A 26,726-nucleotide genomic window follows, 5' to 3' on the forward strand; every position below is an offset into this window, starting at 1 on the left:
GTGGTCTCCTGAAATATTAAGAAACCACATATCCAAGAGTGGGCCCATTCATTCATATGCGGAAACCCTCCTGTAATGCTTCAGTGAACAATCAAGTTGCACACCAAGCATAGCTGGAGCCACCTCAGAAGCCCAGGCTCTGCAGCCCCTCCTCTTTCACTGTGCCTCCTCCTCCCCACCCCCTCTTCCTCAGCCATGGGTTAATATTATGGGTTAATCAGGGATCTCCACAAGGCTGAGTGAATACACTAGTACTCAACAGTGCCATTAAGGATGCAACACAGGAAGAAAAGAAAATGTTTCTCTGTCTCCAAAGGGACCATGTCTTAATGTCCTGCCATGAGCATTAACTTACCCCACCATGAGTTATATGGAAGTAGAGAAAGGGCCAAAGCCATGATCAACATTTACTTATCTCTACCAGAATATAGTAACTAAGATGGGATATGAATTGGGTAGCCCAGCAGGCAGGATATGTGGTTAAGGGGAGCTGGTACCACAGCCAAGCACTCTTAAGTCAGCTATCTTGAGGAAGAAGAAGGGATACAAGTTCCAGATAATCTACCAAATAACCCAAAGTTACTTCTCTTCTCATAAACAGAGTTGACTACTTTTTCAAAACTCACTATCAAAAATCCCAAATACAGCCAGGAGTTTGGCCTAGTGGTAGAGTACTTGCCTAACATGCACGGAGACCGAGGTTCGATTCCTCACTAGCTCATACATAGAAAAAGCCAGAAGCGGTGCTGGTGGAGCGCTAGCCTTGAGAAAGCCCAACGACAGTGCTCAGGCCCTGAGTTCAAGCCCCAGGACTGGCCAAAAAAAAACAAAAACAAAAACAAAAAAGATTCATCTATAATAGATTCCTGATAAGGAAGCAACAGTCTGATTCAGGATTATTCTCTGCCCAGGACCAAAAGTCCCTCATAGGAATCATAGCCATTTGTATTTCTTTGTATTTCAGAGGAAATTCCAACACCTTTGTATACAGCATTAAAAAAAAATAGTTTTGAAGGAAATTCCAGTGTTCCAGGAAATCTTTGTTAGACAAAGGTCTGGCCAGGGTGATGGAGAGCCTTCTGGGACAGGTCACTGCCTCACTTGGGAGATTTGGGCTATATAAGAGAACACAGAACAGTGTGATTTAACTATATGGGAACAGGTTGGCCTTTGTGATGGCTGTGTCCTGAGAAGCCATCTTTTTTTCTGAAGCCCTGCCATTCATGCTGATTGGAAGAACACCAGCCACATGACCACTTCTGACCAGTCACACTGGCCCTGTCCTGGAAACAGGAAGTAGAAAAAGGGGAAAGGGGAAAGAAAAAAAAAAGACATTAGAAGTTCTGAACATGTCTAGAATCAGGCCCACCTTTGACATATGAATCTCTGTAGGCTGCTCAATGTACAAGGAGCTTGTCTTTTTTGCTTATGTCTTTCCTTTTTTTTTTTCTTTTTTGCCAGTCCTGGGGTTTGGACTCAGGGCTTGGGCACTGTCCCTGAGCTTCTTTTGCTCAAGGCTGGCACTCTAGCACTTGAGTCACACCCCACTGCTTAGAGCCTTTTCTCTATATATGGCACTGAGGAGTTGAACCCAAGGCTTTATGCAAGCTAAGCAAGCACTCTACCACTAAACCATGTTCTCAGCCCATCTCTTGTCTTTTCTAAGGTTCCGTTTCCTCATCTGGAAATGCAAACTATAATAATATCTACCTGGGAGCGATGGATCCTGTGAGACTAAAATGAAATGTACACACTGTGAAAAAATGCCAGCAAAAATCAAGTTAATAAAGGCACACTCCATCGTGGAAGAGGGCTTGGTGAAGGAGGTTGCTTACACATAGCTGCTGCAAGTGAAATAAACACAGGAAGGAACTGGGTCCGATGATCCCTTCAAGGGCACACTGCAGGGGCTTAACCTCCTCCCACGAGGCCCATCTCTTAAAGCTCTACCACCACTCAGTAGCACCGCCCCAGGAACGTGTGCAGCTCAAGCCTCATTTCCTAATATCATTTCCTCCATATCATTGTTCCAGAAAATTGTAGAAGGCCAGCACTCGCCATCATTAGCCAGTTTTAAATCACTGTGACAAAATACCTGAAATGATAATCTTATAAGATGGCTTATAAGAAAGGTTTAGTTTTGACTCGAAGTTTCAGAGGTTACAATCCTTGGTCACTTGACTCTGTTGGTTTTAGGCCCGTGGCAAGGCAGAATATCATAACAGAAGTCCTTACCAGAGAAAAGCTACTCACTTCATGGTGGCTAAAAAGCAACAAAAAGTTAGAGGCCAGAATTCCAATATTCTCTTTAAGACTCTCACTTCCTCCAGCTCGGCCTATCTGTTAAAGGTATTATCACCTCTCAATTTTATATCAGCTACGGACCAAACCTTCAATTCCTGGATCATACCAGATCTAAACGACAGCACTCATGAACTCTCATTCCCCCCACTTTTTTTTGCCAGTCCTGGGCCTCGAACTCAGGGCCTGGGTGCTGTCCTTGGGCTTTCTCAAAGCTAGAGCTCTACCACTTGAGCCATAGCGCCACTTCTGGCTTTTATCTATGTATGTGGTACCAAGGAATTGAATCTGGGCCGGGTCTTCGTGCATGCTAGGCAAGCACTCTATCACTAGGCGAAACTCCCAGCCCCCTCATTCCCTTTTAAAGCCTGTAATGGTTCCTGGTGTTTTGATTTCTTCTCATTGTGATACACCTAGTTTTGTTTTCTAGAATGGAAGCATGTACCTGAGCTACATGCTGGGACAATGGGCTCTTCACAATATTTAGAGGAAATATTTTCTCCCAGAAACAGAAACATTATAAACAGGCCAAAGGGGCCTTGGGAAGAAAGTGTGTGTGTGTGTGTGTGTGTGTGTGTGTGTGTGTGTGTGTGTGTGTTGTATGTGAGTTTAAATTAAACTTGTTTCCTGTAAATAAAGACAAGAAGAAACTAAATGTAACAGTGGAAAATGTAATAATTACATCTTCTTTCAGGAGGAAAATCAAAACACCCAAAATAGCTAGTAAGAGATGGAAAAGGTTTGCATTCTTATTTTAGCCCGGATCGTTAGGGAGAACTCAACATCACCAGTTAGGGCTCAGATGTGAGCTGGCTTCATGTTTCCCCATCAGCAACCCAAGTGCCTCTGTCTCCCTCCCTCACTTCATCTTACAAGCTAGGTCCTACCAGAGCTGACAAAGCTCTCCAGTTTACCAATGCCTGTAGCAGTGGGTTGCTTTAGTAGTTCAGTTTGGCCCCAACAAATATTATCTTTAAGTAGTTGTACAAGGAAAATGCCAATATAACAAAGCAGTTTATGAATACAGTGTGTCTTAGTGTCATCCCCCTTTCAACATCCTCGCCACCCTTTGGCCCACCCCGTCCCCCCTTTTCTTAATTTTGTAGTACCTCTCTCCTCAACCCCCACATACATGAACTTGTTTCCTGGGGCTGATTTTGTTGGGCTTTGGCCTAGTCATTTTAAAAGATCCTACTATTTGACCTCTCCATAGAGTCTACTATACTTCACTTAATTCATTTGTAACCACTTGCAAATCCCCTCTCATCCAGCTTTCCTTTAATGTATGCTGTAGATTGGCCTGTAAATGTAACCTAAGTATACCACTGAGTCACACCTATGGCACTTTTTGCACTGGTAAATTTTAGGGTAGATCTGAGCTGCAATCCACCTACTTTAGCCATCCTACCCTTCTTAGGGTGCACCCATGCATCCCATTTTCCTCTGACTCACAGTCAACTCCACCCTAAAGAAAGGGACAAGCAGAGGGGAATTCTTCCCTCCTTTCCTATCCTCCATTTCTTCCTTCTATAAACCTTGATTCAGCACCTGCTACTGTTGAGCTCTAGAATAATTTTTAAAATATTATTCATTATAATTTTATAACTCTATAACAATAATAAGCATTATATAATATAATGAATTATATAATAGGTAGTATATAGTATTACCTATAATACATTCTTTATTATATTATGTTGTCATATGCCACATGTTTTATATTATACATAATATGATATATAATTGTTATTATGTTATATACAATAGATGATATTATATTATGTATGTTATAATATTTAATATATGATAATATATTGCATTTATTATAATAGAATAAATTCATTATTTCATTGTGATGAATAGTATAATATAATATATAGAACATAGTATATATTATACATTGTATATTTTGTTACATGATACATTATATTTTATTTTACATGTTATATATCTTAGTATTTGTTATAACATTATGATATTTATCATATTTTAAATACTATAATATTCATTATATAATAAATATTATATCCCTGCTTAGAGTCAGCTTATTTTTTAGGCAATCCCAAGAAAGAATGGAAAAGAGATCATGGCAAGGCAAGACAATGATCATTAGGCCCAATGGCTGGGCAGAGAGAGGTGTCCCTGTATAGTGCTTGGTGTCCCAGTACAGGGCTTGGCTGCACTTGAGCAATATGTGGAAAATTAGAGTTAGAGGTATCCACAACAGGAAGCATAGTAGGCTCAAGGCTGGGCCCTCAAGTTGCTTCAAGATCTTGGAGGTTTGTTGGTTTATTTGCTTGCTCTGGAAACAGCATCTCTCTCTATATCCCAGGATGGTCCCCAACTCATGATCTTCCCGCCGCAGTCTCCAAAGTGCTGGGGCTGCCGGTATGTCCACCACCCTGGTGAGAATGTCTTGAGCTGGCACAAAGCCCTAGATATAACCAGGTAGAAGTGAGGAGAGCCTAGAGAGACTCCGGGCTGCTGGAAGTGATATTTTCCTTCCCTCCCTCCTTTCCTTCCTTTATCCTTCCCTCCCTCTCTCTCCCAGATCCATACCAGGATGAGAATCCCAAGTTCCACCAGAGCCTGCCCCCCTCCCCTGTTATTCCACAACTGCCATTTGGGAGTCAGCTTGGGCCTGGCTGGCTCTTCCCTGTAGTGCTGGCTTTCCTGCTCTCAGCTGGCTAGGATGCACTCCCCCACTCCCCAAGGGTCTCTTCCTCCCTCCTCCCATGAGCCTCAGCACTTGTTCTGTGTCCTTGGTGCAAAGCAAAGGTACCTGGCCCTTTGACATCCATTTGCCTCACACCCAAACCAATGGGTGGGGTCTCTGGGGAAGGAAGAACTGCAGACTCAGGGAGGTTATAAAATATGTGTCCTTTAGGCAAGAAACTAGTGTATGAGGGCCATTGTTCTAACAGCACAGACATCTGTTGGCCAGTTACTCAGAATATTATCATGTCCCTGACTTTATAGGCTCCACACAAATTACATATGGTCTTGACTGAAGGTGTGTGAGCCAGAAGCCACACAGTATACTGGGAGCTGGTAACTAGCTAATGAGATGAGAATACACATAATTTCTGGTCCAGGGCAAGGCTTCAACTGTATAGCAAGGACCCCTGTGCCTTCCAATATGGACAATGGCCTCTGGTTCATGACACAAAGCCTTGTCATGCAGCCAGACCCCCAAACTGTATGGTACCATCTCACAGGTGGCACTTCTGTGGGTTAGAGAAAAGTGCCCTTTCTGGGTGGAACAGGAGTCAGTGGCATCCAATTTGGCAAGCAGATTTCACCTGTGGGCAAAGACAAGCACATCCGCACCCCCTGGATTTCACTCTGTCCTTTCTCCTTGGCGAGGGATGCTTGTGCAGTCACAACCTGTACCTGCTTACCTAGCAGCTCAGTCCAGGTTTCAGAATCTTCTCCTGCCTCTACACATATGGAAGAAAAAGAGTTAAAGAATATTCTGCCTCAAGCAGATATCAGTCTCTGCCTATTAGTTGATGTGCCTGATATCATCTTAACCGTACCATTCCCCAGAACCCCAACTCCACCAACCAACCCCCCGATTTAATAAGGAAATCTCCCAGCCAAAAGTTATTCTGGAGGCAAAACTGTTGAGAGTGCTTAGCCTCTCTCCTACTTTCTGTCTATCATCTTGCATACGTGCCTGGCACTAGGCCTGCTCTGTTAAAACAACAAACGGTCATAGCATTTAATCTCTTCACCTTACCACATCCTTGCCCAGTCCCCACCCCTCCTACAGATTTATAAACAACAACAATAGAAAACTTCTAGAGCTATGTGCTGGTGGCTTGTGCCTATAATTCCACCTACTCAAGAGACTGAAATCAGCCTGGGCAGAAATGTCTGTGAGATTCTTATCTCCAATTAACCAATGAAAAGCCAGAAGTAGAAGTATGGCTCGAGTAGTAGAGCCTCAAATCTTGAGTTCAATCCCCAGTACCAACACACACAATTAGCCCAATTATGTGAAATGTTATTATTATACCATGTTATCTCTTTTTAAAGCAATTTGTGAGATCTTGGCCCATTGTGATTTCTATACTAAGACTCTAATATACAGCCTGTGTATTTTATTTTATAGCACATCTCAGCTGGGCCTAGCTTCATCTCAAGTGTTCAGTGGTCACAGGCCACTGAGCCACTGTATACCCACCATCTGCCTGGAGATTAGATGCTAAGGTAAATGGCAATGAAAACAAGAGCTTGTGTTTGCTGTGTATTTACAACAAATTCATATTCTACCAAGCCTCTGAAATCTCAAGCTTTATCAGACTGGATGCTTCTAACAACTCTACTGGCTAAGGACTGTTATTAATCTCATTTACAGCAAGAGGACAGTCTCACAAACTAAGACCCAAACAGCAGCCTCAGGCACTTAACACTGCCCCTAAAGCAATGAATAGTAAACTTAAGATAATTTGCTGTCTTTGCATTGAAACACTGAAAGTCCAAATACTGACAAAATGCCATGAACAACATAGCCCAAAATGTTTTGTTGTTATGATTTGCTTTTGCTTTGGTTTACTACCCAATATCTCCCAGCCACAGTGTTGAAAGATGAATTCATGTTTGAAAGTTGCCATAAAAAATAATCCTAGGGGTTGGGAGTGTGGTCTAGTGGAAGAGTACATGCCTAGTGTGCACAAAGCCCTGGGTTCGATTCCTCAGTACCACATACACAGAAAAAGCCAGAAGTAGTACTGTGGCTCAAGCAGTAGAGCGGTAGCTTTAAAATAAAAGCTCAAGGACAGTGCCCAGGCCCTGAGTTCAAGCCCCGGGACCAGCCAAAAGAAAAAGGAAAAGGAAAAAAAAATAACCTTGTCCTCTCCAGATACAGGTGGCTCACACCTGTAATCTTCACTGCTCACATAAAGAATAACCATACCCTCATCCGACTCTGGTTGCTCACACTCTAGCTACTTAGGAGGCTAAAATCTGTAGACTCTTATCTCCAATTAACCACCAGAAAACCAAAAGTGGCACTATATCTCAAAGAGTTAAGAGCACTAACCTTGAGTGAAGCTCAGGCCTTGAGTTCATGGCCTCTGACTGACAGAGAAAAAAAAAATATATATCCATATCCTTCTAGAAAATACCAAAGAACAGGACTGGGTTGAACAAATAAGCCCAATAAAGGACAATTTTATTATGTTCTCTAGCTTTGAAAATGTCAAAAGAGATCACTTTAAAGCAAATTTTCAAGGAACTTGATGACAATTAAAATGAAAGTAGTTTCCTCCTTGGACTCCCTGGCTCCAACCCTCAGTCCCGAGGTCTGGAGTTTTTAACTCAGCACTCCGGGGAGAAGAAGGGTGCTTACTGCGTTCTCCTGCTTTATTTTCAAAGGCTTCCTTTGTCCTTGCCAGCTACGAGGATGGCGCTTCTAGCAGGGGAAAGGACATGCCACCACCAGGTAGGGCAAACATACCTGCTTTGATGAGCTGGCACTTGGAGATTTTCTTTTTGACATAATTTAGCCTCTGAGAAACGCTCATTCCTTTAACCTTCATACTTCAAAAATAAAATGATTGTTTTTCATTTATTTTTTTTACTTATTTTCAGTTAGGAGTAGCTTCTGCTGTAACAACAACAATAACAAAGTGCCTTCCATGAGGTAGACATTTACTTCACAGCCCCTGGTAATTCCTAGGCTACTCTACTCATGGCTTCTGTTTCACAGTCCATAAGAGCTGCCCCAGATCCAGGCAGCTCCAGCTTCACAAATGGCCTATATGACAGCCTATCTTATAGAAACAAGATCCAGAGATAGGTAGAGGAGAAGAGGCAGAGGAAAAGGGGATAGGGAAGAGAGAGAGAGAGAGAGAGAGAGAGAGAGAGAGAGAGAGAGAGAGAGAGAGAGAGAGAGAGAGAGAGAGAGAGAGAGAGAGAGAGGAAGGAAAAGTGCAAGTGTAGTATAATATTTGCTCCGGGTCTGAAGGGGCCATGAGATTGTGCCTCTCAATTTCTAACTACATGGGATATAAATCCATCCCTACATCAGGGCAGGGGTAGGAAGGAAGCCTGTAGTCCCAGCTCCCTGAGACAGGGAGATCACTTGAGCCCAGCTGTTTGAGGCTCCTGTGCTGTCTACTGATGGTGAGTCTGTGTTAAGTTTGGCATTACTCTGGCAACATCTAAGGGAAGGGACCACCAGGCCACCCTCACTGACCAGCAGAAGGATGATGAATAGCAGCTGCACTGTGCTAGGGCAGCACAGTGACGCTACATCTCTTAATTAAAACCAGCAATGGCAGAATGAAACCCACTACTGCCTCCATGATGAGGTTCCATCAAGCCACCAAACTCCTCAGGGGGATGAGTCAGCAGAGAGCTTCTCTGATGGACCTGGTGGCCATGAGAGAGTCAAGCAAGGTGACCTCATGAGAGTGGTATCCCTCCTGGTGTGTCACATTGCATTCAAAGAACCCTTCACTGAGGGTCCGGTGGGGGGGGGGGGATGGCTCAAGCACAGGCTCCTCAGGAGACAGGGACCCTGGGAAACTTCTGTGATGTTTTCCCATCACAAGAGTCCACACTTTCTTTAGATCTATTCTGTGTTCTACAATGCCTTCAACCTAACTGCCTCTCCTCTCCTCCTTGGGTCAGACCTACTCCCTTGTGGTCTGGCAGCCTTCTAGCCTTCCTCTCAGCCCTCCCAGCCGTTCTGGCAGATGTCTTCTCCTAATAAATCCTTTTATGCTCAGTCCTTGGTAGAATCATCCTCCCAGAGGATAACCATGTAACCCCCTGGAATCTGGAGTAAGAGAAGGAAGAAGGGAGCCTTTAGCAGTGTCCCTCTTACAGTTCTGATGTCCTCCTTCTCTGGATATCCATCAGCACTTTCAATGTTAAGGATCAAGTACAACCCCTCACTGGAATGAAATGTAAGCAATTTTTCTATCCAGGTATGTACATTGTATGTATGGTCCCAGAATTTATCATCTAGCCCAAAATTTATATGTAGAGATGGTAAGAGCCAATGTAGGAAACCAATATGACATAAGCGATTAAATTCTGTGCCTGATTTAGCAATAGGCTTTGGACCCCATAATTATTTTGGAAACAGGGTGTGTTTTTGTGCTGGTACTAGGGCTTAAACTCAAGTCCTCACATTCTCATTTGGCTTTTTTGCTCAAGGATGGCCCTCTACCAACTGAGCCCTGGCTCTACTTCTGGATTTTTAAAGGTTAATTTGGTGATGAGAATCTCCTGGACATTTTTTGTCCAGGCTAGCTTTGAAACTCAGTCCTCAGATCTCGACTTCCTGAATAGGTAAGATTACAGATATGAGGCACCAGCAACCAGCTGAACCCCATAATTTTTATTTCTCAATGTCCACTTTTCTATTTTGTTGTTGTTGTTGCTGTTGTTGAGACAGGGTTTCACTATGTATGCCAGACTGGTGTTTAATTTGAGATCTTCTTGCCTCCACTCACTTTGACCGAAACCAACCAACCCAGAAAATACAATAAATTGTCCTCATGAATTCTTTGTCTAAGTACTTTAAGGTTCTTCTGTGGCTTTTTTTTATTCTGTGTCTGCTTTGTCACCACAGTTTAATGAAATACACCAATAAATGCTCCTGTCACTTTGCTTTTACTCCACAGAGAACTCACAGAAAGGGAGTTCACCAGAAAGCCTATGTAGTTCACTAAGACAGCCAGCAGATAGCAGTATTGACTAATTGCAAAAATATAAATACCCTGCCCCCCCCCCCCCCCCTTTCTCTTTCTCTCAACTTCACATTGTCCTAAGGATACTTCCTGGATATAATCTGATGCTTATGAAAATGATTTACTTCTTTCAAAAACACACAGTCCAAACAAAGTAACCTCATCCTGCAGATAAAGGATGTTTGTTTTTTACAAAACTGTCAAACTCTCCCAGCAATTTCTAGAAAACCTTCAACAAATGCTTTCCCAACAGCAAAATGCAGCTGTCCATTCTATTCAGCAGGAGAAAATGTTCATATTGACATCAGCCTTACCCAGAAATCCACCCTTGGATTGGAGGAGAGGTGTGTAAAAGGGGCACCCAGCCAGATACAATGCCACTGAAGAAGGCTGAGCCTGCAGGAAGTTCTGCAACTGACAACAAGAAGCTGAGCCACGTGTGGTGGGAGGTGAGAACTTCAGTCTTCCAAGTCCTGAGTCACTCCAGCACCCAACAGCCCAGAGGCACAGGTCTCATAGTGGCCTTCCTTGGAGACATCAGTGGGAATGGTACAATTGTCAGCTTTTGAACAATTGTGAGGCTGCTTGGACAATGAAAGTTTCTGAGGGAAAGAAAGTGGAACTGTTATGTAAAAAGCAACAAAGAGTGGTGAATCTAATAGGTGGCAGACTGCATGGGGTCCGCCATGGAGCTTCATGCTCCCATAGTGCCTCAGGCTTTTGCTCAAATGATTCTTCCCATAATGCCCCGGATGCCTGCCCAACCAATGAAAAGAACCAGGGTGGCATGTGCCCAAGCCAGCAAGCAACTGGGGCAAAGCCCCAGAGGAGATGTGAGGGGAGCCCCACACAATAAAACCCTCCCTCAGAAGAAAGGACTCTCTTGGACTCATCTGTGGGGCCCCTCTCCTCAGAGTGTCTCTCCCTGCTTTCATAGCTTTCCTTTCGCTTTCAAATACACTTGCTCTGTCTGTTTTAAGCACTTTTCCTACCTTTTAATTTGTTGATGGATGAGAGTAAGCTCATCCCATAGGTAACACCTGGAGATTTGGGAAGCCACAATGAGGTGTCACCTCACTCAGGGACAACAGGAACCATCAACAGGATAGGGCTGAAAGCAGGGAGCGTTCTGTCTCCACATGCACATGGAAGAAGGCAGGGAGGGCCACGTTAAGCAGGTTTCCTGCCCTTAATTTAAGCACCAGGCCACATTTTCTCAACCATCCTAAGGACATCTAGAATACAATACCCCCCTTCTGCTGCAAAGGGAAGTAGTTTCTATTGCCCTGATTTTCACTTTTTCTTCTTTGAGGCAGTGTTTTGCTACATAGGACAAGCAGGGATTCCACAGCAAACCCTAGGCCAGCCTTGAGTCCTCATACCACAGGACAGAATGATGGCGGCCTAGTTCTATGAATGTAGCATCCCAGGAGACTGACTTCTCAACTCAGAAGCTCTAGAACCTCTTCCATGGGTGTTAATCAAGAAACTAGTTCCTACCTCAAGGTTATCGGGACAACTAAATGAGGTTTATGCGTTAATAAGTAATTAATCTTAACCTAAGCCCATAAATAATAAGGATCACAGGCAGGGTCTCACCCTGAGAAGTGATCAGAATACGGCACACAGATGCCAGCCATGCTGAGAGAACCCCAAGGCTTCCACACCCAACTGGTCTACACACACACACTCACACACACACATATACATCACCACCACCATTTATACATGTATACACACCATATACACACATACACATACCACACATCCATGTTATACTCTATACACACACCACATACATAGCATGCACATATGTACATATACATGCCGTATATACGCTCACCACACACCAGACTACATATACACATACATACACTACCTACCAACCTACACACTGAGGGACATATACCAAAGGACACACACACACACACACACACACACACACATACACACAGAATGATTCCCTCCTCCATCTCATGCACACCAGCCAGGTCTGCTGTTACTACCTTCTTCAGTTAATATGTCCTGGAAATAATTCTCATTGTCTGAGCATGCTTGGCCCCTGGGACTCAGTCCCCCCACATTCCGGGAGGGCCTGGACTCTGAGTGTCCATGCCACGGCTCCCCTGAGCGGGCCTCTGTTTCCCTTGTGGCCAGAGAAAGTCACACTTTGTGGTGGTTGTTGTTTGCCAGTCCTGGGGCTTGATCTTAGGGTCTGGGCACTGACCTTGAGATTTCTCAAGGCTATCTATCACTCTACCATTTGAGCCACAGTACCACTTGCAGCTTTTTCTGTGTATGCAGTACTGAGGAATTGAACCCAGGGCTTGGTGTTCTGGTGTTGTGGCCCCAAGACCCTTTAATTGAGAATGTTGGTTCTAAAATCCTGAGACTGAGCTAAGCTGTAACATGGGCCTGCACCACAGCAGAAGGAAGGCAGGAACTCAGAGCCACACAGTGAGAAACTGCTACTGAGAAATACCAATTTCACACCAAGCACAGAAAATAAGTCTCCCCCAGCCCTGGGCCCTCAGCTGGAGATCTGGGTGTATCATTTACCCATTGTGAGGAGTCTGGTGGAAATGACCTTCTCACTTCACAATCTTCTGGGAAGTGCACCATTTTCCAGGGCCACATCGGAAGCTCATCATCAGTCACCTAGGCCTCTTGCAAATGACATCGTGGTCCTTCCTCAAGAGCCTGGGATGAAAAGATGCAGTCATCTCTATGGAAGCTTCCAACATCTAAAAAGGTCAACTGCCAGGCACAAATGAGATTCCTCGAGTAAGTTCGCAGCAACTGGAGCTCTGAGTGCAGTGTGTAAGGTAGGAAGGATATGTGTCTGGGACTCCCAAAAAAGCTGTGGTGCCCACACGAATCCTGCAATGAGCCTAGAAAGGCACATTTGAGGAACTGGGTCACACTCACAGTCATTGCAGAGTTGTTCAGGTCCCAGAAAACAGAGGGAGAAGAGACATGCAGAAACTCAGGCCCATGTGAAAGGATTTGGGAAGTCAGGTTAGTCTATTAGATTTTACATAAATTGTAAAGAGTCACCATTTAAAGCTTGTTCAAGTAGAAGAGTCACCTGACCAGAAAGATTTAGCCCTCTTTTCCCATTGAGGAATGAACCAAGGAAGGAAAAAAGAACCTAATGAGGAAACAATCATGCTCTGTATGTTGGGAGTGGGGCCCACCAGAAGCAGGAGAGAGGGTTATGAGTACAAGATGCCTACAGGGGGACTTCATTCTATGTGGTGAGCCTCGTTCAGGTGGGAATTACACCCAAACATCTGCATTGGGGTTCTTGAGACTATAACTTTCTCCAAGCATACATCTCTGTTTGCTACATAGATTTTGTCACCATGTCTTTCTAAAAGTGAAGGAAGTATAGAAATGCGCCTATAGCACCGATGATAAACATGTACAATATGGTTAACTACATTCATGATTAAAACTGTGGGCCCAATCAAGAGAGCTGCAGTAAGTTCTGTTTCCTAAGCAGAAGTCAGTGAATATGGCCAGAGCTTATTTTTCCATTTGGGTTTGGGGTTTGTTGTTTGTTTTTGTGACAGTATTGAGGTTTGAACGTAGGCCTAGGCACTATCCCTTAAATTTTTTTCAAGGCTGGGGCTCTACTACCTATTTCTGGCTTTTTTAGTAGGTAATTGGAGATGAGTCTCATAGATTTCCCTGCCCAGGCTAGCTTTGAACCTCAATCCTCAGATCTGAGCCTCCTGAGTAGCTAGGATAAGTCTTGTCCTGTCACTCTTGAAGACAAGGTCTTTGATATTGTCTTGCTCAGATTGCTGTCCTAGAAGCCATCAAGAACCTTTGAGAAGGCTCTACATGGTTAGTATAATCCCAGCCTTCTGGAAGGCAGAGGCAAGAAGGTCCAAAGTTCAAGACCAGCCTGGGCTCTGTAGTAAGCCCACCTCCAAAATGGTCCTTGGCAGATGACCTCAGGATTTTCTTCCATCCCTCAGAAGCTCCCAGAGAGACCAGAACAGTGGTGTGACACAGCTGCCTGGTGCACAGCAAATGCAAAGCATGGGGGTTTCAGAGTGGTGAGAGGTACAATTATGTCTCTTAGAATCTGTGATACATGCCTCCCCCAAGTTTAATATGCATTCATTGTCTTCTACCACTGTTCTTCCATTCTGTCCTTCTAGCCAGATACATTTTTATTTTTGGTCATGGGGCTTGAACTCAGGGCCTGGGAGCTGTCTCTGAGCTCTTTTGTTCAAGGCTGACGCTTTACCACTTCGAGACACAGCTTCACTTCAGATTTTCTGGTGGTTAAAAATATGGAGACTTTCCTACCCAGACTACAATCCTCAGATCTCAGCTTCCTACGCAGCTAGGACTACAGGTATGAGCCACAGACTCCTAGCTAGATTTTTTTAAGTTACCCTAAAATAATTCTTAGGAAAGAAAGAAACACTGACATCTGTAATAAAAAAAAATAGATTGAGAAAAAGGCAAGCCCCGAGGGGAGCATAGAGTGCTTGCCTAGCATACACAAAATCCTTGGTTCAATTCTTCAGTACCACATACATAGAAAAAGCCAGAATTGCCAGGCACGATAGCTCATGCCTCTAATCCTAGCTTCTCAGGAGGCTGAGAACTGAGGATGGTGGTACAAAGCCAGTCCAGGCAGGAAGATCCATGAGATTCATCTCCAATAGACTATCAGAAAAAGCTGAAAGTGGCTCTGTGGCTCAAGTGGTAGAGTTTGAGCCTTGTGCAAAAGAAGCTCAGGAACAGGAGTCCAGGCAGTGGACTCAAGGTATAAGGCGGTATCCTTGAGCTGAAGATCTCAGGGAGAGTACCCAGGCCCAGAATTCAAGCCCCACAACTGACAAAAAAGAAAAGAAAAAGCCAAACAGTAGAGCTCTCACCTCGAGAAAGCCAAAGGACAGTGCTCAGGCTCTGAGTTCAAGCCGCAGGACTGGCAAAAAAAAAAAAATGGCCAGGAGTATGGCCTAGTGTAGCATGCTCACCTACTATGCATGAAACCCTGGGTTCAATTCCCTGGAACCATATACACAGAACAAGCCAGAAGTGGCACTGTGGCTCAAGTGGCAGAGTGCTAGCCTTGAACAAAAAGTTTCCAAGGACAGTACCCAGGAAAGAAAGAAAGAAAAGAAAGAAAGAAAGAAAAAAAGAAAGAAAGAAAGAAAGAAAGAAAGAAAGAAAGAAAGAAAGAAAGAAAGAAAGAAAGAGCAAGCAAGCACAAGATTGTATATCCTGGTGACCTCTCCAGCATGAGACACAGCTGGAAAGAAACTGCCAGGTTCACAAGCTGGAGAGGGGGTGGGAGGATGGAGTTCACTGTGGAAACAGCACAGGCCTTGAGGGTGGGGACGGTAGAGGTGGATCTAGAAAGTGGTTTTCTCATTTAACTTGCTCAGTGATGCTCATGTTACCTCATCTCTTTAAGCTCCAAGCTGCTCGTCTGTAAAAAGGATGATTCCAGCACGTCCCCCAGGCTTGTCAGAGTAGAAGTAAAGCAGCGCATGTAAATGCCGTGAACGAATGCCAAGTACATTGCGATCTCTGTGTCTCCCCGACTCCCCTCACTTGGTATGCAGCTCCAGGCATCACCCTAAAGGCTGAAAAGTAAAGCAGAACTGCTCTGACAAAAAAAAAAGGGGGGAGGAGAGAAGGAAAGAGAGGTAAGGAAGGGGAAAAAAAGAGAGAGGGAAAGAAAGAAAAGGAGAGGAGGAGGAAGGGAGGAAGGAAGGAAGGAAGGAAGGAAGGAAGGAAGGAAGGAAGGAAGGAAGGAAGGAAGGAAGGAAGGAAGGAAGGAAGGGACAGGAAGAAGGGAGAGAGGGAAAGAATTTTTCTGATTTCCCTGGGATTTGTAGGTGGGTACAGATTGTCTTGAGACTTGTATTTTTTCATGAATATATACAAAAACAGCAATTTAACATTGGAAGCAATTCAGTCATCATCAGGATCATCATCATTATTCTACCATTACTTTATATTCAACAACAAACAGCGATCTTCCTCAGTACAGTCTATGCAACATGACTCACATGAACAGAGCAACCAGCTCCGCCCTGCCCTATAGCGTTCGTGGATGGAGCTGAAGGCTCTTCTACATCCTGTGGGGACAAGTCCAGTTAAGGGAACACACGGCCCATCCCAGGCCCAGCTTGCTCTCCCCACCCTGTCTTAGGCACATCTGCAGTAGTGTTCTGCCCACATGCAATGCCCTAAGCACGCACATGCAAATCTCTGCCTTCCAGGAACCCAGCAAATCTTCTTCTCTAGACTTGATTCCAGGAAAGGTGGGGCCCAGCCACAGCAGGCAGGAAGCCCAAAGCCCAATCCCAGACTCCGCACGACTTGCTTCATCATGACTTTCCAGTTATGGAGTCATGGGTTTATCTTCTCTAGAAGTGAGTGGTGAAGACTGAGGATTAGGGGAAGGCAGCCGTTTTGTACATGTGGATAAATGGATGGAACACAGAGGGAATACTAAATGCCAAGGCGCCATTGTGGGTAAACTTACAGCACACCCTTAGCAAGCCATGTCCTAGGAGCTTGGGTTTCCACCATGACGCAAGCCCTTCTTAAATATAGTGGGTAATTCTTTCTCACCACTCTCTTGGTTTGAGTTCTGCAGTGTTATTTCCATCTGTGGTGGCAGAAGGACCCCTTTTCCTTTGCTTGCTCCACCAAACCCCATGCCACCTCGCTCCTGTTGAGATCCATGGTTCAACCTGACTAGTTGCAACACTCCATGTCAGGAGGAAGCAAGGGACAATCTAAGGCAAGGGTAAGCTCTCTCAGCACCAACCACATTGAGGCCTTGGCCTTGTGAGAAATTGCAAGACTGATGCCATAGTTTAGATCAGAAGTGTTGGGGCGGGGGGGGGGGCGCGTCTGGGGTCTGTGTGTGCATGTGTGCGCCCTCATGGAAATGTGTATACATATGACCTGTCTGTGGTATGCGTGTACATGCCACTTTGAAGAGAACCTAGTTCCCTTCTACCCAAAGCTTCCTAAGAATGTCTGGTTAGTGGGGAAAGAAAAAGAGAAAGGAACAGATAGAACAATGTTTCCTCTTTCCCTTCACTCCTAAAACCAGAAGGGTTTGAAGGGGAATAGTAGAACACAATGTTCTTAATTCTGCCCAGTTGACACTGACTTATGACCCTGTGGGAACCCTCAAAAGTACATGCCTTGTCCCTCACCCCATCGAGCAACAGACTCTTCCTACCCACCCCACCCACCGGTTCTACACATCTATTCAACTCCCTCTCCTTCTTGCCATAGCTACCGAAACCTCCACCCTTTACTTCCCTAAATCAAAACCTGGCAGAGAACCCCAGGAAATGAGTGTTCTTCCAATGAGCCCAAGTTCTTCAATGCACTGTTTGGATAATGGTGCCCTAACAAAATACCTGGAAGTTATGGAATTCACTCATTAAACATAGCTGCCTGCTTGTCAGTAAGCCCTGAAATGCCTTGTGACTCCACAGCAGAGACTTTTCTCGAAACACAGGAGCAGGAGCATTTTCAAGTTCTACTTGAAAATGGCATTTCATTTCAGAAACCACTTGCTAAACTGTGCAGAGGTTTGAAGGGCTGAATCAGAGCCCCTGGGTAAACAGGCACTTGCTGCATTTGAGCCCTGGGCCTGGATAGGAGAGGCGGCAGATATGTGCTGTTCTCATTAGGTAAATTCTCATGCATTGAATGTGCAAATGCTTGGCTTCTGCACAATGTCAGGCCAAATTATATCATGGGAGGCCAGGGCAGTCATTGAGCCTGAACTCCAGGCCTGAGCACTGTCCCTGAGCTCTTTTGCTCAAGGCTAGTGCTCTACCACTTTGAGCCACAGTGCCACTTCCAGTTTTCTAGTGGTTAATTGGAGATAAGAGTATCACAGGCTTTCCTGCCTGGGCTGGCTTCAAAACACCATGGTCCTCAGATCTCAGTAGCTAGGATAACAGGCATGAGCCACTGGTACCCGGTTCAAATTGCATTTTCTAAGGGCTCCAGTCATATTCGAAAAGGTTCTACCCAAACCACCTTATCTACACAATCTACAAAAACTATTGCCAAATAATTTCAATTCTCAGATACAGGACGGCGCAGTGGAAAGGGAAGAGAAGGAAAGACTTCGACAGATAGATGATCTTTTGGAAATTACAATTCAACTTGTCATCATCATCTTGATTCTTTTAACAATCCATTTTATAACCAGAGGATGCGCCATGGCTCATGTCTTTCCACATGCTTTACTAACACTTGTACTTGTGGTATTGAGTTGCAGAAATTAACTCAAGGCCTCAGAAGCCTTAACCCAGACACTAAGTTTCTCTACAACCTTTTCCCATCCTCCTATCATTCCTTATTCATTCTCCTCTAGAGGCAAGACAAAAAACTAGAATTCTAATGCCAACACTCAGGAAGCTGAGACAAGAGGTCTGAGAGTTCAAGGCCAACCTGGGCTACATAGCAAGGGCTTGTCTCAAAGAAAAAAATCAAGGCCAGGTGTGCATGCCTGCAATCGTAGCTATTCAGGAGGTTGAAATGTAAAGATTTCAGTCCAAAGCCAACCCAGGCATGAAAGTCCATGAGACCCTCCAAATAACCACCAGAAAACTGGAAGTGGTGCAGTGGCTCAAAGTGGTAGAGCTCTAGCCTTGAGCTGAAGAGCTCAGGGACAGGGCTCAGGCCCAGAGTTCAAGCTCCACTACTGATAGAAAAAAAAAATCAAAACAAAATCCAGAAATTCTTCCCCAAGATGGGATATGGAAACCAGGGTCCTTATCCTCCAAAGCCAGATATAAAGCTTTACATTTTTCAGCTGGGTGCTAGTAGTTCCAAACTGCAACCTAACTACCTGGGAGACCAAGAATCAGAGATCTAGTTGTGTGAGACTAGCCCAGACAGAAAAGTTCACGAGACCCTGTCTCGACTCAGAGCCGGGTGCAATAGTGTCATCTTAGCTTCATGGTAGGACTGTCTTTCTAGGCCAGCCTAGGGCAGAAAAGCCCACAAGATTGCAAGTTGACAGAAAAAAGCTGGCCATAATGTCATGCCAACCATGACAGGAAGCTAAAAATAGACAGACCACAAGCCAGACACACACCTGGCCAGGAAACAAGATCCTGTCTCAAAAATAACCAGGGTAAAACAGGACTGAAGACAAGACTCAGTAGTAGAGCACCTGTTTAGCAAGTATAAAGGCCTGAGTTCCAAACTCCAGTACTAACAAAAAGAAAAGGTTTCATTTTTTTTTAAACTCTTAACAATATGATCTTACTAGCCTCCCATTTCTGTGTCAAAGCTGGGCACTGGAGACATTTTGTGATGTACCTTGTTTGACTAGAGGTCTTAAGATTGCCACTCTCAGAAAGGATCCTGTCCCATAACCAGACGCCATGAAGAATCCCAAGTATTGTTAGGAAACCACATCCTTTTTATCAAGTCCTATTTCCATATGTTATCCATCACTTATTAGACCCATGAAAATGAGTCATTTACTCTGAGCCTTTGAATCTTCAATATGAAGCCACTATGTCATGTGAAAGGATAAGTATTATGAGACTTTTTTTTCACGAGTCCTGGGGCTTGAACTCTGGGCCTGGGCATCATTCTAGAGCGCCTTTTGTTCAAAGCTAGCACCCTACTACTTGAGCCACCAGGACTGCTTCTGATTGTTTCTGTAATCAATTGGAGATAGAAGTCTTTCAAGGACTTTTCTACCTCAGCTGGCAACCCTCAGACCCCCAGCCCCCTGAGTAGGATTACAGAGAAGAGACACTGGCGCCTAGCTAATATTATATATTTTCTTATGAACTTATCTTTTGTTTTAAGGGTGAGGACTATGACCCTTTAAGATGGACAAGAAGGTGATTAGCCTCTTCTCCACCTCCATAATGACCATTGTCAGTAAAGCACAGTGACACCAAAGCCTCTAGGCCTAGACAAGCTCTGAATGAGGTAGCCACCTATGTAGGGATGCCACCAGCATTGAGCAATGACATCACCAGCACTGAGAGGCACTGACAACATTAAGTTTATGGTTTATAATATCAGTAAGCTGCAGAGGCAAGACCAGTACTGTCTCAATACAAGTCCAGAAGGTTCTCGACTCAGAGGGAGAGCTACGTTGTACAACAGATACACAATGATCCAGAATTGCTGATGGTAAAGAAGAGGAAGAGATGTTTCTAGATGTGAGTGGAGAGGTGACCCCAGCACTAGGGAGAAGCCTCACACTGAAAGGACACTCACAAATACACAGTGCATCTGTCTACTCAGCACTCCAAATCAATCCATCAACCAACAAGTCGGTATGCCTCTTACAGGCATGGGTTTTGCCATACATACTAATTTATTCTTTGAGACAAGGCCTCAAAATGTATTCTCTACCTCAAGCTTCCCAAATAGAAATGTACCACCACACCTTAAAGTCAGATGTGTGTGTGTGCGCATGCGTGAGCGTGTGTGTGTGTGTGTGTGTGTGTGTGTGTGTGTTTGTGTGTGTGTGTGTGTTTGTGTGTGTGTGTGTGTGTGTGTGTGTATGCATGTGTGTTAGAAAAAGAGGCACAAAAATTAAATAAAATAGTTCCTGGATTCATCACTCATTGACGTTTATCACACAGAACTGAGCAAGAATAGCTCTAAATACTATAAACACACTAACGAATCATGTACAAAAAATCCATCTGATCTAAACTTGTAGTGAAGCATCTAGCTCTAGACAAGAAGTTCTGTTATAGGGACACAAAATAGGCCAACCGTGGGAGACCTAGCTTGGCTCTGAGCTGACCAAGATGGAGCCATAGAAGTGACAACAATTAATACAACATCTTTGAGAACCTCCTTTGGTGAGCCTTCTCAGCCAACTTTCAAACTCAACTTCCCTTTTCTTTTATTAAACTTCTTTTATTTCATTCTCTTGTTTTAGTGGTGCTAGTGATCAAATCCAGGGCCTTGAGCATGCTAGGCAAGGGCTCTACCACTGAACTATCCTCCCAGCCTCTAAACGTCTTTGGATCATTTCTTCATTGAGCAAAGATACCATAAGATGTCTATCAAAAGATGAAAGAGATGCCTAGAGCTATCTGTTCAACAGATTGCTCTGAACAGCCAGGCAATGTCCTTTCTTTGTGTCTACACCAGTTTCAGAATCTGGGTTCAATAATAGGGTCTTTATCAAAGAATTCTCTCAGCCAGTGAACAACCACTGTCTTTCAGAAGAGGATGTGAAGGGGAAGAACAAACTTGGTCTTCACAGCTTTTATTTTATTCCGGCTCAGAATAAGCCAGGGGTCTTCACTGACACAGGGGTTCCAGCTCATGTGCCACCACATCATGCCAGCTCCATCCAGCAAAATGTGGGTAGACTGATCTACCATGCTGCTGAGCAAAACCACCAGCCCACTTTTATTTCCATCCTAGCCTATCTGCCTGGCTGGTTTCATGCTATTCAGCACTAGGTCCGGTCTGGAGGTGGAACTTTTCTCAGATATCCTTTAGCCCCTAGTTTGTTTGTTTCCTTTTCCCCCCTTTTTCGGGAATAAACGCCATCTTCTGTGCAAAGAATTATACTCATAGGCCTCAGCAACCTTCTGCCTTCCATAATCCAAAACCAAGATTCCCCCCCCAACACACACATAGCAGTCATTTTTCTCATTTTCTTTGAGCTCTCTAGTCATTCACCCTGTTAATATTTAGATAAGTGATCTTTCTAATGCTCGGGTGCTGAAGGCTTGGTCCCTTGCTGATGGCCCTACCATATGGTACCCAAAACTTTAAGAGGAGTGAGGGGGGGGGGAGAGAGAGAGAGTTCTTGAATGTGTGTCCTTGAAGAGGATATTGGTATCCCAGTTCATTCCTCTGTTGTTTGCTTGCTTTCTTGTCATTCTGAGATGGGTAACTTGCACCACCATGTGGTCCCACCATGAGGCATTCATCACCATAAGCCAAGGACCACCGGACCACGTGAGCACAGATTGAATCCATGAGCCCAAACAAACCTTTCCTCTTTAAAACTGTTGATCTTGGGCATTGTGTTATCGTAAAGGAAAGCTGGATGTGTACACAAAGGTAGACCCTGTGCATTTGGAAGGAGGCACCAAAATAGAGCCTTGGGTGACAACAATAATGTCGCTGCTTAGTCTATGAGGCAGGTCCTCCTCAGCTTTCTAGCCATGATCTCTACCTTGTGTTGCTGCAGCAGGCCCTGACCTCACTGAGAATTATGCAGGGCACCAAGTGAGACTAGGAGAAAGAAGGAAGATGAGACAGGGAGAGAGTACCAGAGAAGGGAAGTGAAGCAGAAAAGGCAAGCCAGCTGCTTAAGGGAGAAGTCAAGTTATTGTGAGATGTTTGCGTGTTCGAAAGAAGATAAAAGTGAGGTGGGGCAACACATCGATGAGGAAAAATATGCAGAGATTGAAGATCAGAAAAAAAAATCCTCATGCCAGAAGAGATGGGGAGGGAGAGGTATAAATCCAGAGAGAGCCAGCAATGTGAAGATGTTTACTTTCTAACTAAAGGAGCCAAGTGGGGAAAATGGAAACTGTGGAAATCTTCTAGCTCACAGCAGATGGCCTTAATCTTCCAAGTGAGAAAGGAGACAACAGTGTTTGGCTGGGTGATGATGGGAGACAGAGCTGGTGAAGTCTCTAATGGCCCCAGAGGTTTGGATAAGGCGTCCTGGGGAAGCTACAGCTGTGTTCCCCAAGCTAGTCTGGGAGAGAAATGGTCAGAAGCCTGTGTACAAGTGCAGATTCCCACTCCTGAGACTGCTCTGCTAGAACCAGAATGGACCAGAAGTCTATTTTTCAGAATATCTTGTCACCGAGAAGTTTGAAAACATCATGAGTGAAAGCCCTTTTAAGCTATAAGGAGAGCCCATGAGAGGCTGGGAAATGTGACATTGAAGAGAAACAACATTCTTCAAGTGCATTGTCTGCAAGTCAAGGGAGAAAAACTTGTGATGGGAGTTTATTATCTGTGTGTATGAGGTCTAGCTAGGAGAGTAAATTAAACCAGGGATGAGCAGCTCAAGTAAAGGGGCTTATCTGGGTGCCAGGCATATCCAGAGGCGGGACTTCTCTAGAGGTATGATATGCCAACGGGCAGGATTTATAGAGGGGGCCTGGTGTGTCCAGGTGTGGAGTTTATCTAGGTGTCATATTATATTCAGGAAGGCAGAATTGAACCCAGAGAGATGGATCTCTCAACTAGAAGGTAAGATTGAGGGGTGGAGTCTCTCCAGGGTGGTAAGAGTTCGTTGGAGGCCTGAGATATGGCTGATAACTGTTACTTTCTTCTATGTGCTTGACCTTGGACCCACCCTTGGCCAAGAGCCAATTGGAGGCCAGAGAAAATGCCTGGCAAGCGAAGACAGGAAGAAGTGCTCAAGATGGGGAGGTGAGAAAGTTGAGAGGTCTGGGAGACAGAGACGCTCCTAGTCAGACATGCAGAGCTAGAGGCAGAGGACACTGCCCAGGTCAGGAGAGGCCTGGTGCCAGGAACACATCCCTTAGACCAGAGACACCCTCCAAGGGCAGAAGTGTTGTACATATATCTGGGGAGGAGATTATATTCCTATTATAGTAAATACATTCCATTCATTATATACCTATTATAGTAAACACATTCCATTCATCCACAAGAAATAGGTGATTTTTTTAACTAGTCCTGGGGTTTGAACTCAGGGCTTGGCACTGACCTTAAGCTTTCTCAAGGGTAGTACTCTACCATTTTGAGCCACAGCACCACTTCCGGCTTTTTCTGTGTATGTGGTACTGAGGAATCGAACCCACAGCTCCATGCATGCTAGGCAAGTACTCTAGTACTAGGGCAAACTCCTGACCCCGAAACAGGTGATTTTTAAACAAAGACTTTCAAGGGTATTTTGCTGTTGTTTCTCAGAATCCAAGTTCCCAGGGAAAAGACAATTTGGGTGAAAGTTTGAGAGGGGAAAAAAAGCTGCTAGGGAATCTTCTTTTAGAAATACAAATTATTTCTTGTATTTTTTTTATATTTAGAAATACAAGTTACAGACACTTGAAAACTGCTACTACTGAGACTGACATCTGAGGATCGATGTTCAAAGCCAGCCCAGGCAAGAAAGTCTGTGAGACTTTTTTATCTCCAATTAGACTGCCAGAAAACTGGAAGTAGCATTATGGCTCAAGTGGTAGAGTTCTAGCCTTGAGCTGGAGAACTTATGGACAATGCCCAAGCCCTGAGTTCAAGCCCCACGACTGACCAAACACAAAACAAACAAACAAAAAAAGCTTGTACTGAAAAAAGGACAGCTTGGTGGAGATTTGGAGCTAGACTTTGATCCCTTAACAATGAAAACCTTGAAAGGCTGCCAGTCTTTGAGTATGTTTGATTTAAACACTTCTATCATGGGATTCCACAGAGATCTTGCGTTCTAAGGGCTCATTAGCTCTTGCATCACATGGTCACAAGAGGGCGCTGCTCCCCCTCTAAACTCCCAAAGGGCGAAGGGCATTTCCCTGCCTTCCAGATGTACCACTGTCTTGGAACTGAGAAGCACTATTTAAAAGCAAGTGCCATAGACAGAAACATAAATCCAAGCCATGTAGCTCCATTTTCCCTAATTTTGGGTCCCGGGACCAGCAGAAACACACACCTAGAGTTTGTAGAATTACACACACCTACCCGCCCCCCACACACACCCTACTAAAACATAGTGAAACAAACTCATCATCCTCAAAAGATTCCCCCATGTGTTTGTGCACTGGCCCACACTTGAGAAGCACTCATCTGGTCAGCAAGGTACTGCGTATTGAACACCTGCTTTCCACTTAAACCATCTGGGCTTTACCTGCTCAACAGGATCATCACCCTGTCTCCAAGAACACAATCTTATATGTCCACTTCTCAAAAATAACGTTAAAGGGCTGGGAGTGCGGCCTAGTGGTAGAGTGCTTGCCTAGTGCTTGCACAGAACCCTAGATTCGATTCCTTGGTACCAAATACACAGAAAAGGCCAGAAGTGGTGCTGTGGCACAAGTGTAGAGCACTCACTTTGAGAAAGCTCAAGGACAGTGCTCAGGCCCTGAGTCTAAGGACCAGCAAAAAAGAAAAGAAAGAAAAAGAAAAGAAAAAACAATATTAAAGCCTGTCCCACCTAATAATGCACTTCTGTTTAAAGGAGCCAGCTCTTCCCTTGAGAAGTATATTAATTAACTTTGCTCTATAACAAATGATCACAGAGCTGAATAGCTTAAGACAAGAAACAAACCAGGAGCTATGGTTCATATCTATAATCTCAGTGACCCAGGAGAGTGAGCTCTGAAGATCATGGTGTAAAACCAGCCCAAGATGAAAAGTTTTCAAGACTCTAATATTCAATGGAAGGAAGGAAGGAAGGAAGGAAGGAAGGAAGGAAGGAAGGAAGGAAGGAAGGAAGGAAGGAAGGAAGGAAGGGAGGGAGGGAGGGAGGGAGGGAGGGAGGGAGGGAGGAAGGAAGGAAGGAAGGAAGGAAGGAAGGAAGGAAGGAAGGAAGGAAAGAGAGAAACATTTATCATCTCATGGCTTTTATAGGTCAGAAGCTGGGTAACATACAAAGGCTGAGCATGAGTCAGCTGAGGCTGTGTTCACCACAAAGCTCCATGGAAGAGGGTTTCATGTTCAAGCTTACTCACCAGGGTGTTAGCAGGCTTTGGGACCTTGTGGCTACTTCAGGGCTCCTCACAGCACTCAGCTCATTTCTTCAGAGCAAAAGGAGAGGGACCAGAGATATCCAAGCTGGGTGGACAAGACAGAAGGTACCGACTTTCTATAACAAAATCATAGAAGTGGCATCCTGTTGCTTCTGCCATATGTTACTGGTACAAGTAAGTGCCTAGGGGGTGTCACCCAGGCTTAAAGGGAGGAACTCACCTGAGGCCCCAAATGCCAAGGATGGGGAAATCACAGAACCACCCTTGAGGCTGCCTACCTCACGGATGCATTGTGACCTCACTGAAGGCTGTGCCTGGACACGGTATCCACATCAGACTACCAAAGCAGTACCTCCAGTGGCATAGGGTAAGGATGCCAGACAGGTAACAATACAGCTTCCATAACAGCATCACTTGGGGAAAAATAGCAGAGCTTAGAACCTATCCAAGATGAGTAGAATCAGCATCTCCAGACATGGATTCTTTTCTTGCTAAAAAAAAATAATAATAATTCCTTGTCTGATTCTATTGCGTGGTTGAGGTTGAGATGGACATTTTCCGGTGCTCAGTACTGGGGCTTTGACAATGATTTCTGGAAAGATAGGGGTGCAGTAGGGCCCGGTAGCGTGGACTGATCTGGGTGGGCTGTTTCAGACAGAAGTGAGCTAGAGAGTGTCTAGGCATTAGGAATTGCTGCACCATTCTGGAAGTAAGCAAGTAAATAAATATTAAAAATAAAAACCCACAGGCGATAACTTATGACAATCATCCACCTTAACATCTTTAATTGTGATGCTAGGTAATAACAATAGGTCAGAAGAGAGAGACAGGTCAGGTGTTTCATGCCGATAGTCCATGCTGCTTGCTGCTCAAGAGGATGAGATCTGAGGATCTTGGTTTGGAGCTAGTCAGGGAAGACAAACCCAAGAGCCTCTTAATTCTAGCCAGCAAATAGTCAGAAATGGAGGCATGGCTCAAGTGGTAGAGCGCCAGCCACCAGTGAAAAATCAAAACAAGAGAGAAAGACCCT

At 44.6% G+C, this 26,726-nt stretch overlaps 1 long non-coding RNA gene across 4 annotated transcripts; it reads right to left on the bottom strand.

Moving 5' to 3' along the window:
- Window positions 1-1,019: 1,019 nt before the first annotated feature.
- LOC150048447 (uncharacterized) lies at window positions 1,020-25,946 on the bottom strand. 4 transcript variants are annotated; one of them, XR_016539259.1, is made up of 4 exons: window positions 25,917-25,946; window positions 25,679-25,781; window positions 15,440-15,625; window positions 1,020-1,115 (listed from the first exon to the last, which is right to left on the bottom strand). It is a non-coding gene; the product is annotated as an uncharacterized LOC150048447 (long non-coding RNA). The 4 variants fall into 4 exon arrangements; XR_016539260.1 differs by lacking the exon at window positions 25,917-25,946 and adding an exon at window positions 12,570-12,710 and having other exon boundaries at window positions 25,679-25,903; XR_016539261.1 differs by lacking the exon at window positions 25,917-25,946 and adding an exon at window positions 12,570-12,767 and having other exon boundaries at window positions 25,679-25,903.
- Window positions 25,947-26,726: the final 780 nt, after the last annotated feature.

The sequence above is a fragment of the Megascapheus bottae genome, chromosome 22 (genome assembly GCF_031878675.1).
Source record: "Megascapheus bottae isolate mThoBot1 chromosome 22, mThoBot2.hap1, whole genome shotgun sequence".
In the NCBI taxonomy this organism is placed as follows: domain Eukaryota; kingdom Metazoa; phylum Chordata; class Mammalia; order Rodentia; family Geomyidae; genus Megascapheus; species Megascapheus bottae.